At 42.9% G+C, this 13644-nt stretch overlaps 1 pseudogene; it reads left to right on the forward strand.

The window, feature by feature from the left end:
- Positions 1 to 13644, forward strand: part of LOC129813362 (estrogen receptor beta-like) — a 55870-nt pseudogene that overhangs the window by 29271 nt on the left and 12955 nt on the right.

Here is a 13644-nt window from a genome sequence, read left to right on the forward strand (position 1 = left end):
CCATACCTACTGTGAAGCATGGGGGTGGAAACATCATGCTTTGGGGCTGTTTTTCTGCAAAGGGACCAGGACGACTGATCCGTGTAAAGGACAGAATGAATGGGGCCTTGTATCGTGAGATTTTGAGTGAAATCCTGCTTCCATCAGCAAGGGCATTGAAGATGAAACGTGGCTGGGTCTTTCAGCATGACAATGATCCCAAACACACCTCCCGGGCAACGAAGGAGTGGCTTCGTAAGAAGCATTTAAAAAAAAAAAAAATTTAATTAAATTTTTAAAATTTTTATCCCCTTTCCCCCCAATTTTCGTGGTATCCAATCGCTAGTAATTACTATCTTGTCTCATCGCTACAACTCCCGTACGGGCTCGGGAGAGACGAAGGTCGAAAGCCATGCGTCCTCCGAAGCACAACCCAACCAAGCCACACTGCTTCTTTAACACAGCGCCCCTCCAACCCGGAAGCCAGCCGCACCAATGTGTCGGAGGAAACACTGTGCACCTGGCCCCCCTTGGTTAGCGCGCACTGCGCCCAGCCCACCACAGGAGTCGCTGGAGCGCGATGAGACAAGGAAATCCCTACCGGCCAAACCCTCCCTAACCCGGACGACGCTAGCCCAATTGTGCGTCGCCCCACGGACCTCCCGGTCACGGCCGGCTGCGACAGAGCCTGGGGGCAAACCCAGAGACTCTGGTGGCGCAGTTAGCACTGCGATGCAGTGCCCTAGACCACTGTGCCACCCGGGAGGCCCGTAAGAAGCATTTCAAGGTCCTGGAGTGGCCTAACCAGTCTCCAGATCTCAACCCCATAGAGAATCTTTGGAGGGAGTTGAAAGTCCATGTTGCCCAGCAACAGCCCCAAAACATCACTGCTCTAGAGGAGATCTGCATGGAGGAATGGGCCAAAATACCAGCAACAGTGTGTGAAAACCTTGTGAAGACTTACAGAAAGCGTTTGATCTCTGTCATTTCCAACAAAGGGTATATAACCTGTCTAGGATCAGCGTGGCGCTAGCGGCACACCCCCCCCCCCCCCCCCCACTGAAAAACCAGTGCCGCGAAATTCCAAAAAAATATTTTTTTAAAATATTTAACTTTCACACATTAAAGTCCAATACAGCTAATGAAAGACACAGATCTTGTGAATCCAGTCAACATTTCCGATTTTTAAAATGTTTTACAGGGAAGACACAATATGTAAAGATGTACATCTATTACCTAAAAACACATTAGCATAATCCACCATCTTTTATTTGTCCACCAACACCAGTAGCCATCACCAATTCGGCTAAACTAAGATATTTATAGCCCCTAACCAACAAAAAAACTCATTAGATGACAGTCTGATAACATATTTATGGTATGGGATAGGTTTTGTTAGAAAAAAGTGCATATTTCAGGTAGATGGCATAGTTTACAATTGCACCCACCATCACAAATGGACTAGAATAATTACAATGAGCAACGTGTTTACCTAACTACTAATCATCAAACATTTCGTAAAAATACACAGCATACACGAATCGAAAGACACAGATCCTGTGAATACAGACAATATTTCAGATTTTCTAAGTGTCTTACAGCGAAAACACAATAAATCGTTATATTAGCTTAGCACATAGCAATTAGCAGCCCAGCATTGATTCTAGCCAAAGTGAGCGATAAAAGTCAACATCGCTAAAAGATATTAATTTTTTCACTAACCTTCTCAGAATTCTTCCGATGACACTCCTGTAACATCACATTACAACATGCATATACAGTTTGATCGAAAATGTTTATATTTAGCCACCAAAATCATGGTTAGACAATGTGAAATGTAGACAAGCTGGTAAAGAAAAAGTCCTTGCGCCACTTAGACAGTGATCTACTCTTATACATAAATACTCATAAACGTGACTAAAAAATATAGGGTGGACAGGGATTGATAGACAATTTAATTCTTAATACAATTGCGTTATTACCTTTTTTAATTTATCCTTACTTTTCAATACAGTTTGCGCCAAGCGAAGCTACGTCAAAAAACATGGCGTCCTAAGCCACTAAAATGTTTCGACAGAAACACGATTTATCATAATAAAAATGTCCTACCTTGAGCTGTTCTTCCATCAGTATCTTGGGCAAAGGATCCTTTCTTGGGAGGAATCGTCTTTTGGTGGAAAGCTGTCCTCTTGCCATGTGAAAATGCCAACTGCGTTCGGGATGAACTGAAAGCGTGCCCACCTATTCACAGCGTTAAAGAAATAAATGTCCCAAAATCGCACTAAACGGCTATAAATTGCTATAAAACGCTTTAAATTAACTACCTTATGATGTTTTTAACTCCTATAACGAGTGAAAAGATGACCGGAGAAATATAACAGGCTAAACTAACGCTTGGAACAGGAGAGGGTCGGTGTCCTCCACGCGCGTTACGCAGCAAGAAAAGACTTGCTAGCTACAGGGTTTTTTCATTTGTAGTGCCTGTGAACGCGCAATCGACCCCATTGGAATCGTCATCACGTAAAGGCATCCAGGGGAAGACGTAAGAAGTGTCCGTATAGTCATAGCAATGACAGTGCCCTTTTAACTGACTTCAGAAGAGTGGCCAACATTTCTCAAATCTGACTCCATGTCAGGGAAATTGCTGTAGAATGGGCTCTGTTCCACTTAGAGACAAAATTTCAACTCCTATAGAAACTATAGACTGTTTTCTATCCAATAATAATAATAATATGCATATTGTACGATCAAGGATTTTGTGGGAAGCCGTTTAAAAAATTAGCCAAATTAGCATAAATAGTCTAAACAGCGCCCCCATCCCCAACAGGATAACAAAGTTTTGATATAAACTTTTGTTATTGACCAAATACTTTTTTTCCACCATAATTTGCAAATAAATTCATTAAAAATCCTACAATGTGATTTTCTGGATTTTTTTTTCTCATTTTGTCTGTCATATTTGAAGTGTACCTATGATGAACATTACAGGTCTCTCTCATCTTTTTAAGTGGGAGAACTTACACAATTGGTGGCTGACTAAATACTTTTTTGCCCCACTGTATATATCATAATAAGCAACTAATTAAAAAATACTGAAGAATATTGAAATTTTGTCAATTTCAGATTACATGACCCTCCCCTGGACTAGCATTGAAAAAGCATGACCCTCCCCCATTTTTCTCCCTTCAGAATACAATGAGCACTAACTGCCTCCACTTTCTTTTCATCTGTGTGTGTGTACTATAGGCTTTGTAGAGCTGAGTCTGACGTACCAGATACACCAGTTGGACAGTTGCTGGTTGGACGTGCTGATGCTTGGTCTGATGTGGAGGTCTATCGACCACCCTGGGAAACTCATCTTCTCAGCAGACCTAAAGCTCAACAGGTACACATTCCTGAATTTCACTACTAAGCTCCAGTAAGAATAAGATGAGAATGATGTTGGTTACAGTATCTTCGCCCTTTAAATTGCTGAGAGGTTGACATCCTATAAATCTATGAGCTATCTGAAAATACAATAATACCGATATTAATGTTTGCTTCAAACATACAATCCTTTTTTTATTTTTTATTTATTTATTTAACCTTGATTTAACCAGGTAGGCAAATTGAGAACACGTTCTCATTTACAATTGCGACCTGGCCAAGATAAAGCAGAGCAGTTCGACACATACAACAACACATAGTTACACATGGAGTAAAACAAACATATAGTCAATGATACAGTGAAAAAAAAATAAGTCTATATACAATGTGAGCAAGTGAGGTGAGATAAGGGAGGTGAAGGCAAACAAATATATGTATAAATAAATAAAAATATAAAAAGGCCATGGTGGCGAAGTAAATACAACACAGCAAGTAAAATAAAAACTAAAAACACTGGAATGGTTGGTTTGCAGTGGAAGAAAGCGCAAAGTAGAGACAGAAATAATGGAGTGCAAAGGAGCAAAATAAATAAATAAATACAGTAGGTAAAGAGGTAGTTGTTTGGGCTAAATTATAGATGGGCTATGTACAGGTGCAGTAATCTATGAGCTGCTCTGACAGCTGGTGCTTAAAGCTAGTGAGGGAGATAAGTGTTTCCAGTTTCAGAGATTTTTGTAGTTCGTTCCAGTCATTGGCAGCAGAGAACTGGAAGGAGAGGCGGCCAAAGGAAGAATTGGTTTTGGGGGTGACCAGAGAGATAAACCTGCTGGAGCGCGTGCTACAGGTAGGTGTTGCTATGGTGACCAGCGAGCTGAGATAAGGGAGGACTTTACCTAGCAGGGTCTTGTAGATGACCTGGAACCAGTGGGTTTGGCGACGAGTATGAAGCGAGGGCCAGCCAACGAGAGTGTACAGGTCGCAGTGGTGGGTAGTATATGGGGCTTTGGTGACAAAACGGATGGCACTGTGATAGACTGCATCCAATTTATTGAGTAGGGTTTTGGAGGCTATTTTGTAAATGACATCACCGAAGTCGAGGATTGGTAGGATGGTCAGTTTTACAAGGGTATGTTTGGCAGCATGAGTGAAGGATGCTTTGTTGCGGAATAGGAAGCCAATTCTAGATTTAACTTTGGATTGGAGATGCTTGATGTGAGTCTGGAAGGAGAGTTTACAGTCTAACCAGACACCTAGGTATTTGTAGTTGTCCACATATTCTAAGTCAGAGCCGTCCAGAGTAGTGATGTTGGACAGGCGGGCAGGTGCAGGCAGCGATCGGTTGAAGAGCATGCATTTAGTTTTACTTGTATTTAAGAGCAATTGGAGGCCACGGAAGGAGAGTTGTATGGCATTGAAGCTCGCCTGGAGGGTTGTTAACACAGTGTCAAAAGAAGGGCCAGAAGTATACAGAATAGTGTCGTCTGCGTAGAGGTGGATCAGAGAATCACCAGCAGCAAGAGCGACATCATTGATGTATACAGAGAAGAGAGTCGGTCCAAGAATTGAACCCTGTGGCACCCCCATGGAGACTGCCAGAGGCCCGGACAACAGACCCTCCGATTTGACACACTGAACTCGATCAGAGAAGTAGTTGGTGAACCAGGCGAGGCAATCATTAGAGAAACCAAGGCTGTCGAGTCTGCCGATGAGGATGTGGTGATTGACAGAGTCAAAAGCCTTGGCCAGGTCAATGAATACGGCTGCACAGTATTGTTTCCTATCGATGGCGGTTAAGATATCGTTTATGACCTTGAGCGTGGCTGAGGTGCACCCATGACCAGCTCTGAAACCAGATTGCATAGCGGAGAAGGTATGGTGGGATTCGAAATGGTCGGTAATCTGTTTGTTGACTTGGCTTTCGAAGACCTTAGAAAGGCAGGGTAGGATAGATATAGGTCTGTAGCTGTTAGGGTCAAGAGTGTCCCCCCCTTTGAAGAGGGGGATAACCGCAGCTGCTTTCCAATCTTTGGGAATCTCAGACAACACGAAAGAGAGGTTGAAAAGGCTAGTAATAGGGTAGGCAACAATTTCAGCAGATAGTTTTAGAAAGAAAGGGTCCAGATTATCTAGCCCGGCTGATTTGTAAGGGTCCAGATTTTGCAGCTCTTTTAGAACATCAGCTGACTGTATTTGGGAGAAAGAGAAATGGGGAAGGCTTGGGCGAGTAGCAGAGGGGAGGGCAGTGCTGTTGTCCGGGGTAGGGGTAGCCAGGTGGAAAGCATGGCCAGCCGTAGAAAAATGCTTATTGAAATTCTCAATTATAGTGGATTTGTCGGAGGTGACAGTGTTTCCTATCTTCAGAGCAGTTGGAAGCTGGGAGGAGGTGTTCTTATTCTCCATGGACTTTACAGTGTCCCAGAACTTTTTTGAATTTGTGTTGCAGGAAGCAAATTTCTGCTTGAAAAAGCTAGCCTTGGCTTATCTAACTGCCTGTGTATACTGGTTTCTAGCTTCCCTGAAAAGTTGCATATCACGGGGGCTGTTCGATGCTAATGCAGAACGCCATAGGATGTTTTTCTGTTGGTTAAGGGCAGTCAGGTCAGGAGAGAACCAAGGGCTATATCTGTTCCTGGTTCTAAATTTCTTGAATGGGGCATGCTTATTCAAGATGGTGAGGAAGGCATTTTTAAAAAATGTCCAAGCATCCTCTACTGACGGGATGAGATCAATATCCTTCCAGGATACCTCGGCCAGGTCGATTAGAAAGGCCTGCTCGCTGAAGTGTTTCAGGGAGCGTTTGACAGTGATGAGTGGAGGTCGTTTGACCGCTGACCCATTACGGATGCAGGCAATGAGGCAGTGATCGCTGAGATCTTGGTTGAAAACAGCAGAGGTGTATTTGGAGGGCAAGTTTGTTAGGATGATATCTATGAGGGTACCCGTGTTTACGGAATTGGGGGGGTACCTGGTAGGTTCATTGATAATTTGTGTGAGATTGAGGGCATCATGCTTAGATTGTAGGGTGGCTGGGGTGTTAAGCATGTTAAAATTTAGGTCGCCTAGCAGCACGAGCTCTGAAGATAGATGGGGGGCAATCAGTTCACATATAGTGTCCAGAGCACAGCTGGGGGCTGAGGGTGGTCTATAGCAGGCGGCAACGGTGAGAGACTTGTTTTTAGAGAGGTGGATTTTTAAAAGTAGAAGTTCAAATTGTTTGGGAACAGACCTGGATAGTAAAACAGAACTCTGCAGGCAATCTTTGCAATAGATTGCAACACCGCCCCCTTTGGCCGTTCTATCTTGTCTGAAAATCTTGTAGTTGGATGAAAATGTCAGAATTTTTGGTGGTCTTTCTAAGCCAGGATTCAGACACGGCTAAAACATCCGGGTTGGCAGAGTGTGCTAAAGCAGTGAACAAAACAAACTTAGGGAGGAGGCTTCTAATGTTAACATGCATGAAGCCAAGGCTATTACGCTTACAGAAGTCATCAAAAGAGAGCGCCTGGGGAATAGGAGTGGAGCTAGGTACTGCAGGGCCTGGATTCACCTCTACATCACCAGAGGAACAGAGGAGGAGTAGGATAAGGGTACGGCTAAAAGCTAAAAGCTATGAGAATTGGTCGTCTAGAACTTCTAGAGCAGAGAGTAAAAGGAAGTTTCTGGGGGCGATAAAATAGCTTAAAGGAATAATGTACAGTCAAAGGTATGGTAGGATGTGAATACAGTGGAGGTAAACCTAGGTATTGAGTGATGATGAGAGAGATATTGTCTCTAGAAACATCATTGAAACCAGGTGATGTCATCGCATATGTGGGTGGTGGAACTGTGAGGTTGGATATGGTATAGTGAGCAGGGCTAGAGGCTCTACAGTGAAATAAGCCAATAAACACTAACCAGAACAGCAATGGACAAGGCATATTTACATTAAGGAGAGGCATGCTTAATCGAGTGATCAATAAGGGTCCAGTGAGTAGAGGTTGGTTGGGGTCACGGCGATCCAGACAGCTGGCCGGGTAGATGGCTATCGGTAGCAAGATAGCATAGTATGGAAGTCTATTTGTAGATACCTCGTGCGTTTCCGTCGGTAGGTTAGTGGGGTTCCGTGTGGTAGAGGGGATCAATCCAAATTGGCAAAATAGATATAGTGACCCAAGAAAAAAAAAAATAATAATAATAATAATAATAATTGTTCGATATTCTTATTCAGATAGCAGCCGATGAGACAGCTAACGGTTAGCGGGCCCCAGATGAGCGTTCAGGTAATGTCGGGACGGAGGTGCCAGTTGGATAACTCCCTCGGGCAGATAACGTCGGCAGTCAGTCGTGAAGGCCCGGTGGGGCTCCGTATCTGCAGCAACAACAAAACAAAAACAAAAAAAACGGGTCCGGATAGGTGACTGTAGCCCAGGAATGGCTGATGGAACTCCTCAGCTGGCTAGCTCCGGAATGATTTGAGTTTGCTCCGGGATCGACGTAAGCCAATAGTCACACGGTTTGCAGCTAGCTAGCTGAGACCAAGACCAAGGCCATGGAGGAGTACATTGAGGACTTTCTGGCTGCTGGGAGCATTCATACTTTTGCGTCCCCTGCCGGCGCAGAGTTCTTCTTTTTGGGAAAAGAGGACAAGACCATGCGTCGATGTATCAACTACCGGGTCCTCAATGACATCACGGTGAAGTTGGACCTTCGGAATGCCTACCATCTAGTTCAGATATGCAAAGGAGACGAGTGGAAGACGGCCTTCAACACAGCTAGTGAACACAATGAGCACCTGGTCATGCCGTTTGGACTCACCAACGCTCAAGCAGTGTTCCAGGCCCTGGTCAATGATGTGCTCCATGACATGAATAGATCTCTTTTTGTCTATCTCAACGACATCCTTGTTTTCTCCCGTTCTGCTCAAGAACACGTCCTCCATGTCCGTCAAGTCTTTCAGAGCCTCCTAGAGAACTAGTTGTTTGTGAAAGCTGAGAAGTGCGAATTCCACCACTCCACTATCTCCTTTCTGGGATACATCATCACTGAAGGGAGTGTTCAGATGGTTCCTGAAAAGGTGAGAGTGGTGGTGGATTGGCCGCAACCTACATCCAGAGTGCAGCTGCAGCGTTTCCTGGGATTTGAACATTTCTACCGCCGCTTCATTCAGGCTACAGCACCCTGGCGGCTCCCCTCTCTGCACTCACTTCTCCTAAGGTGCTGTTCACATGGTCTCCAGCTGTTGACAGGGCGTTTTTGGACCTCAAGCGTCGGTTTACTATCGCCCCCATCCTCATCCGTCTGTCAGTTTGTGGTTGAGGTCAACGCTTCTGACATTGGAGTGGGGGCCGTCCTGTCCCAGCGGTCTGCCCAGGACCAAAAGCTGCATCCCTTTGCCTTCCTGTCCCATTGTCTCAACCCCGCTGAGAGAAACTATGGCGTAGGTAATCGGGAACTTCCGGCGGTCAAGATTGCATCGGAGTGGAGGCACTGGCTGGAAGGGGCGGAACATACATTTTTGGTGTGGACCAATCATAAGAATTTAGAATGCACTGCCAAGCGCCTTAATTCTAGGCAGGCCCGTTGGCCTGTCTATATGTGAGTGTGTGTCTATATGTGAGTGTCTGTAATACTTGTCTAAGGAGGTGCATGGCTTTTGAGTATAGTAGGTGTGCACATGTGCTGCTATATCTATTTGCCAATCTTTGAGTTTACATGTCTGAACTGTTACACAAGTGTACATGTCTGTGAGTGTGTGCTATACAATATGTATAATATGTCTCTTTCACTCTGTGTGTGACTGTGTGCTTGTAGAGAAGAGGGGAACTGTGTGAAGGGCATCATGATTATATTTGACAAGCTACTGGCAGCCACCACCAGGTTTCGAGAGCTGAATCTCCAGAGAGAGGAGTATGTCTGTCTGAAAGCCATGATCCTCCTCAACTCCAGTAAGTCAAATGATCAGTACTTCTGTACAGTGACATGTGGTGAGATCGGAGGCTAGGTAGGCACTGGCTATTATCAAAGCCAGATTTACTCACAAATAAACCTTGATGAAGCCCGAGTTCACCATACAACAGATAGCTCCAACATTCAGTGACATAGGCTATTAACCGAAATTGACAAACAATTTTCACTAAATGTAAGTACAGTACCACTGTAGCCAAGATACACAAGCAATAGCCTCCGATGGTGGCATATTTCATATCATCCGACAAAATGTATAACCAATAGGTGGCACTAAAATACCAATATAAGCACACATTTAATCCGAGTAGTTTGCAATGCAAACTCCTTAGCCTTTCAGAATGAATATAAAATTCTTCCAATGAACCGCATGCATCATGCACATACACACATGATAATAATAATAATAACATTGTGTGAAATATTATTATACACACACATATATAATAAATAAAGTTCTAACGAAATGTCCATATCAACAAAAAATGCAGTTCAAAAGATTAAAAGTGTCTCATCAAAACAAAATTCTAGCTTGATAAATCAAATGCATCAAAGGGATGTTGTCTATTTTTATGTTTCATGTTCATTCAACAGTAACCTAACCCGCAAATTGCAAAGTATTTAGGCTTAACTTTACTTGTAAATGAAGTCCATTCATCTGTCCTTCAGGGTGAACCTCTCTGTGAGAGCGTTGCAGGGCCAAGGATGACAAAATGATCAAACCTTGCTTTCATTTGAAAGCTACCATTGTCCAGAATGTTGTAAACCAGTCCTCATCTCTGATCGGCTGTCTGCTCTGGGTTGCTGTGTCTGTTAAGCCGAGATCCGATTATTTTCTGTTCCTTCCTCTGATGAAGGTCAGGAAGCAGAGCTATTGCTCTCCCTCTGAATTATACCAAGATTTCCTTAGAAATCCAACTCAGAAAATTGTTTGAGGTGCAGTATACTACCTATATGTGAGGTTGTTTTTGCTAGCTAGCTAGCGTTGTTCAGTTCAAAGGATGTGAGTGCCTAATTATGTACAGTGCATTCGAAAAGTTTTCAGACCTCTTGACTTTTTCAAATTTTGTTACATTACAGCCTTTTTCTAAAATTGATTAAATTGTTTTTTTCCCACAATCAATCTACACAAAATACTCCATAATGACAAAGCAAAAACAGGTTTTTAGACATTTTAGCAAATGTATTAAAAAGGAAAAAATTATCACATTTACATCTCAGTACTTTCTTGAAGCACCTTTGGCAGCAATTACGACCTCGATTCTTCTTGGGTATGGCAATACAAGCTAGGCACACCTGTATGTGGGTTTCGTTCTTCTCTGCAGATCCTCTCAAGCTCTGTCAGGTTGGATGGGGAGCGTCACTGCACAGCTATTTTTAGGTCTCTGCAGAGATATTCGATCGTATTCAAGTTCGGGCTCTGGCTGGGCCACTCAAAGGCATTCAGAGAATTCTCCCGAAGCCACTCCTGCGTTGTCTTGGCTGTGTGCTTAGGGTAGTTGTCCTGTTGGAAGATGAACCTTTGCCCCAGACTGAGGTCCCGAGCGCCCTGGAACAGATTTTCATCAAGGGTCCCTCTGTACTTTGCTCAGTTCATCTTTCCCTTGATCCTGACTCGTCTCCCAGTCCCTGTCCCTGAAAAACATCCCCACAGCATGATAATGCCACCGCCATGCTTCACCGTAGGGATGGTGCAAGTTTTCCTCCAGACGTGACACTTGGCAATCAGGCAAAATAGTTTAATTTTGGTTCATCAGACCAGAGAATCTTGTTCCTTTAGGTGTTGAATCCTAAATGTTGAGTCCTTTAGGTGCCTTTTGGCAAACTCCAAGAGGGCTGTTTTGTGACTTTTTACTGAGAAGTGGCTTCTGTCTGGCAACTCTACCATAAAGGCCTGATTGGTGGAGTGCTGCAGAGATGGTTGTCCTTCTGGAAGGCCAGCATCCCGGAGCCGCCTCTTCACTGTTGACGTTGAGACTGGTGTTTTGCGGGTACTATTTAATGAAGCTGGCTTCCAGTTGAGGACTTGTGAGGCATCTGTTTCTCAATCTAGACACTCTAATGTACTTGTCCTCTTGCTCAGTTGTGCAACGGGGCCTCCCACTCCTCTTTCTATTCTGGTTAGGGCCAGTTGGCGCTGTTCTGTGAAGGAAGCAGTACACAGCGTTGTAAGAGATCTTCAGTTTCTTGGCAATTTTTCGCATGGCATAACCTTCATTTCTCAGAACAAGAATAGACTGATGAGTTTCAGAAGAAAGGTCTTTGTTTCTGACCATTTTGAGCCTGTAATCGAACCCACAAATGCTGATGCTCCAGATACTCAACTAGTCTAAAGATGGACAGTTTTATTGCTTCCTTAAATCAGGACAACAGTTTTCAGCCGTGCTATTTCTGATCAATTTGATGTTATTTTAACCTGTCTAGGACTAGGGTGCCGCTAGCGGCACCCCCCCCCCCCCCCGCCCCCACTGAAAAGGCAGAGCCTCGAAATTCAAAAAATATATATTTTTTAAATATTTAACTTTCACACATTAAAGTCCAATACAGCTAATGAAAGACACAGATCTTGTGAATCCAGCCAACATGTCCGATTTTTAAAATGTTTTACAGGGAAGACACAAAATGTTAAGATGTAAATCTATTACCTAAAAACACATTAGCATAATCCACCATCTTTTATTTGTCCACCAACACCAGTAGCTATCACCAATTCGGCTAAACTAAGATATTTATAGCCCTTAACCAAGAAAAAAACTCATCAGATGACAGTCTGATAACATATTTATGGTATGGGATAGGTTTTGTTAGAAAAAAGTGCATATTTCAGGTAGATGGCATAGTTTACAATTGCACCCACTGTCACAAATGGACTAGAATAATTACAATGAGCAACGTGTTTACCTAACTACTAATCATCAAACATTTCGTAAAAATACACAGCATACACTAATCGAAAGACACAGATCCTGTGAATACAGACAATATTTCAGATTTTCTAAGTGTCTTACAGCGAAAACACACTAAATCGTTATATTAGCATAGCACATGTGCAAACATTACCCCAGCATTGATTCTAGCCAAAGAGAGCGATAACATAAACATCGCCAAAATATATTATTTTTTTCACTAACCTTCTCAGAATTCTTCAGATGACACCCCTGTAACATCATATTACAACATACATATACAGTTTGTTCGAAAATGTGCATATTTAGCCACCAAAATCATGGTTACACAATGACAAAGTAGCCCAGCTGGTGAGAAAATGTCCGTGCGCCATATTAGACAGTGATCTACTCGTATACATAAATACTCATAAACGTGACTAAAAAATATAGGGTGGACAGCGATTGATAGACAATTTAATTCTTAATACAATCGCGGAATTACATTTTTTAACCTGTTGAGGCTGGGGGCGCTGTTGTCACTATTTATGCTAATCGTGTAATTTTTGAAACGGCTTCCCACAAAATTCTTGATCGTACAATATGCATATTATTATTATTATTGGATAGAAAACAGTCTATAGTTTCTATAGGAGTTGAAATTTTGTCTCTAAATGGAACAGAACCCATTCTACAGCAATTTCCCTGACATGGAGTCAGATTCTTGACATTTTGGCCCCTGATCTGGAGTCAGTTAAAAGGCCACTGTTATTGCTATGAGTATACGGACACTGCTTAAGTCTTCCCCTGGATGCCTTTACGTGATGACGATTTGAATGGGGTCGATTGCACGTTCACAGGCACTATAAATGAAAAAACCCTGTAGCTAGCAACTCTTTTTTTGGTGCGTCACGCGCGTGGAGGACACCGACCCGCACCTGTTCCAAGCATTAGTGTTGGGAGTAATCTTTCTCCGGTCATGTTAAGACTCGTTATAGGAGTTAAAAACATCATAAGGTAGTTAATTTAAAGCGTTTTATAGCAATTTATAGCCGTTTAGTGCGATTTTGGGACATTTATTTCTGAAACGCTGTGAATCGCCGGGCACGCTTCCAGTTCATGCTGAACGCAGTTGGCATTTCCACATGGCAAGAGGACAGCTTTCCACCAAAAGACGATTAGACCCAAGAAAGGATCCTTTGCCCAAGATACTGATGGAAGAACAGCTCAAAGTAGGACATTTTTATTATGATAAATCGTGTTTCTGTCTAAAAATGTTAGTGGCTTAGGACGCCATGTTTTTTGACGTAGCTTCGCTTGGCGCAAACTGTATTGAAAAGTAAGGATAATTTAAAAAATGTAATTCCGCGATTGTATTAAGAATTAAATTGTCTATCAATCGATGTCCACCCTATATTTTTTAGTCACGTTTATGAGTATTTATGTATAAGAGTAGATCACTGTCTAATAT

This window comes from Salvelinus fontinalis, chromosome 16 (genome assembly GCF_029448725.1).
Source record: "Salvelinus fontinalis isolate EN_2023a chromosome 16, ASM2944872v1, whole genome shotgun sequence".
NCBI lineage: Eukaryota > Metazoa > Chordata > Actinopteri > Salmoniformes > Salmonidae > Salvelinus > Salvelinus fontinalis.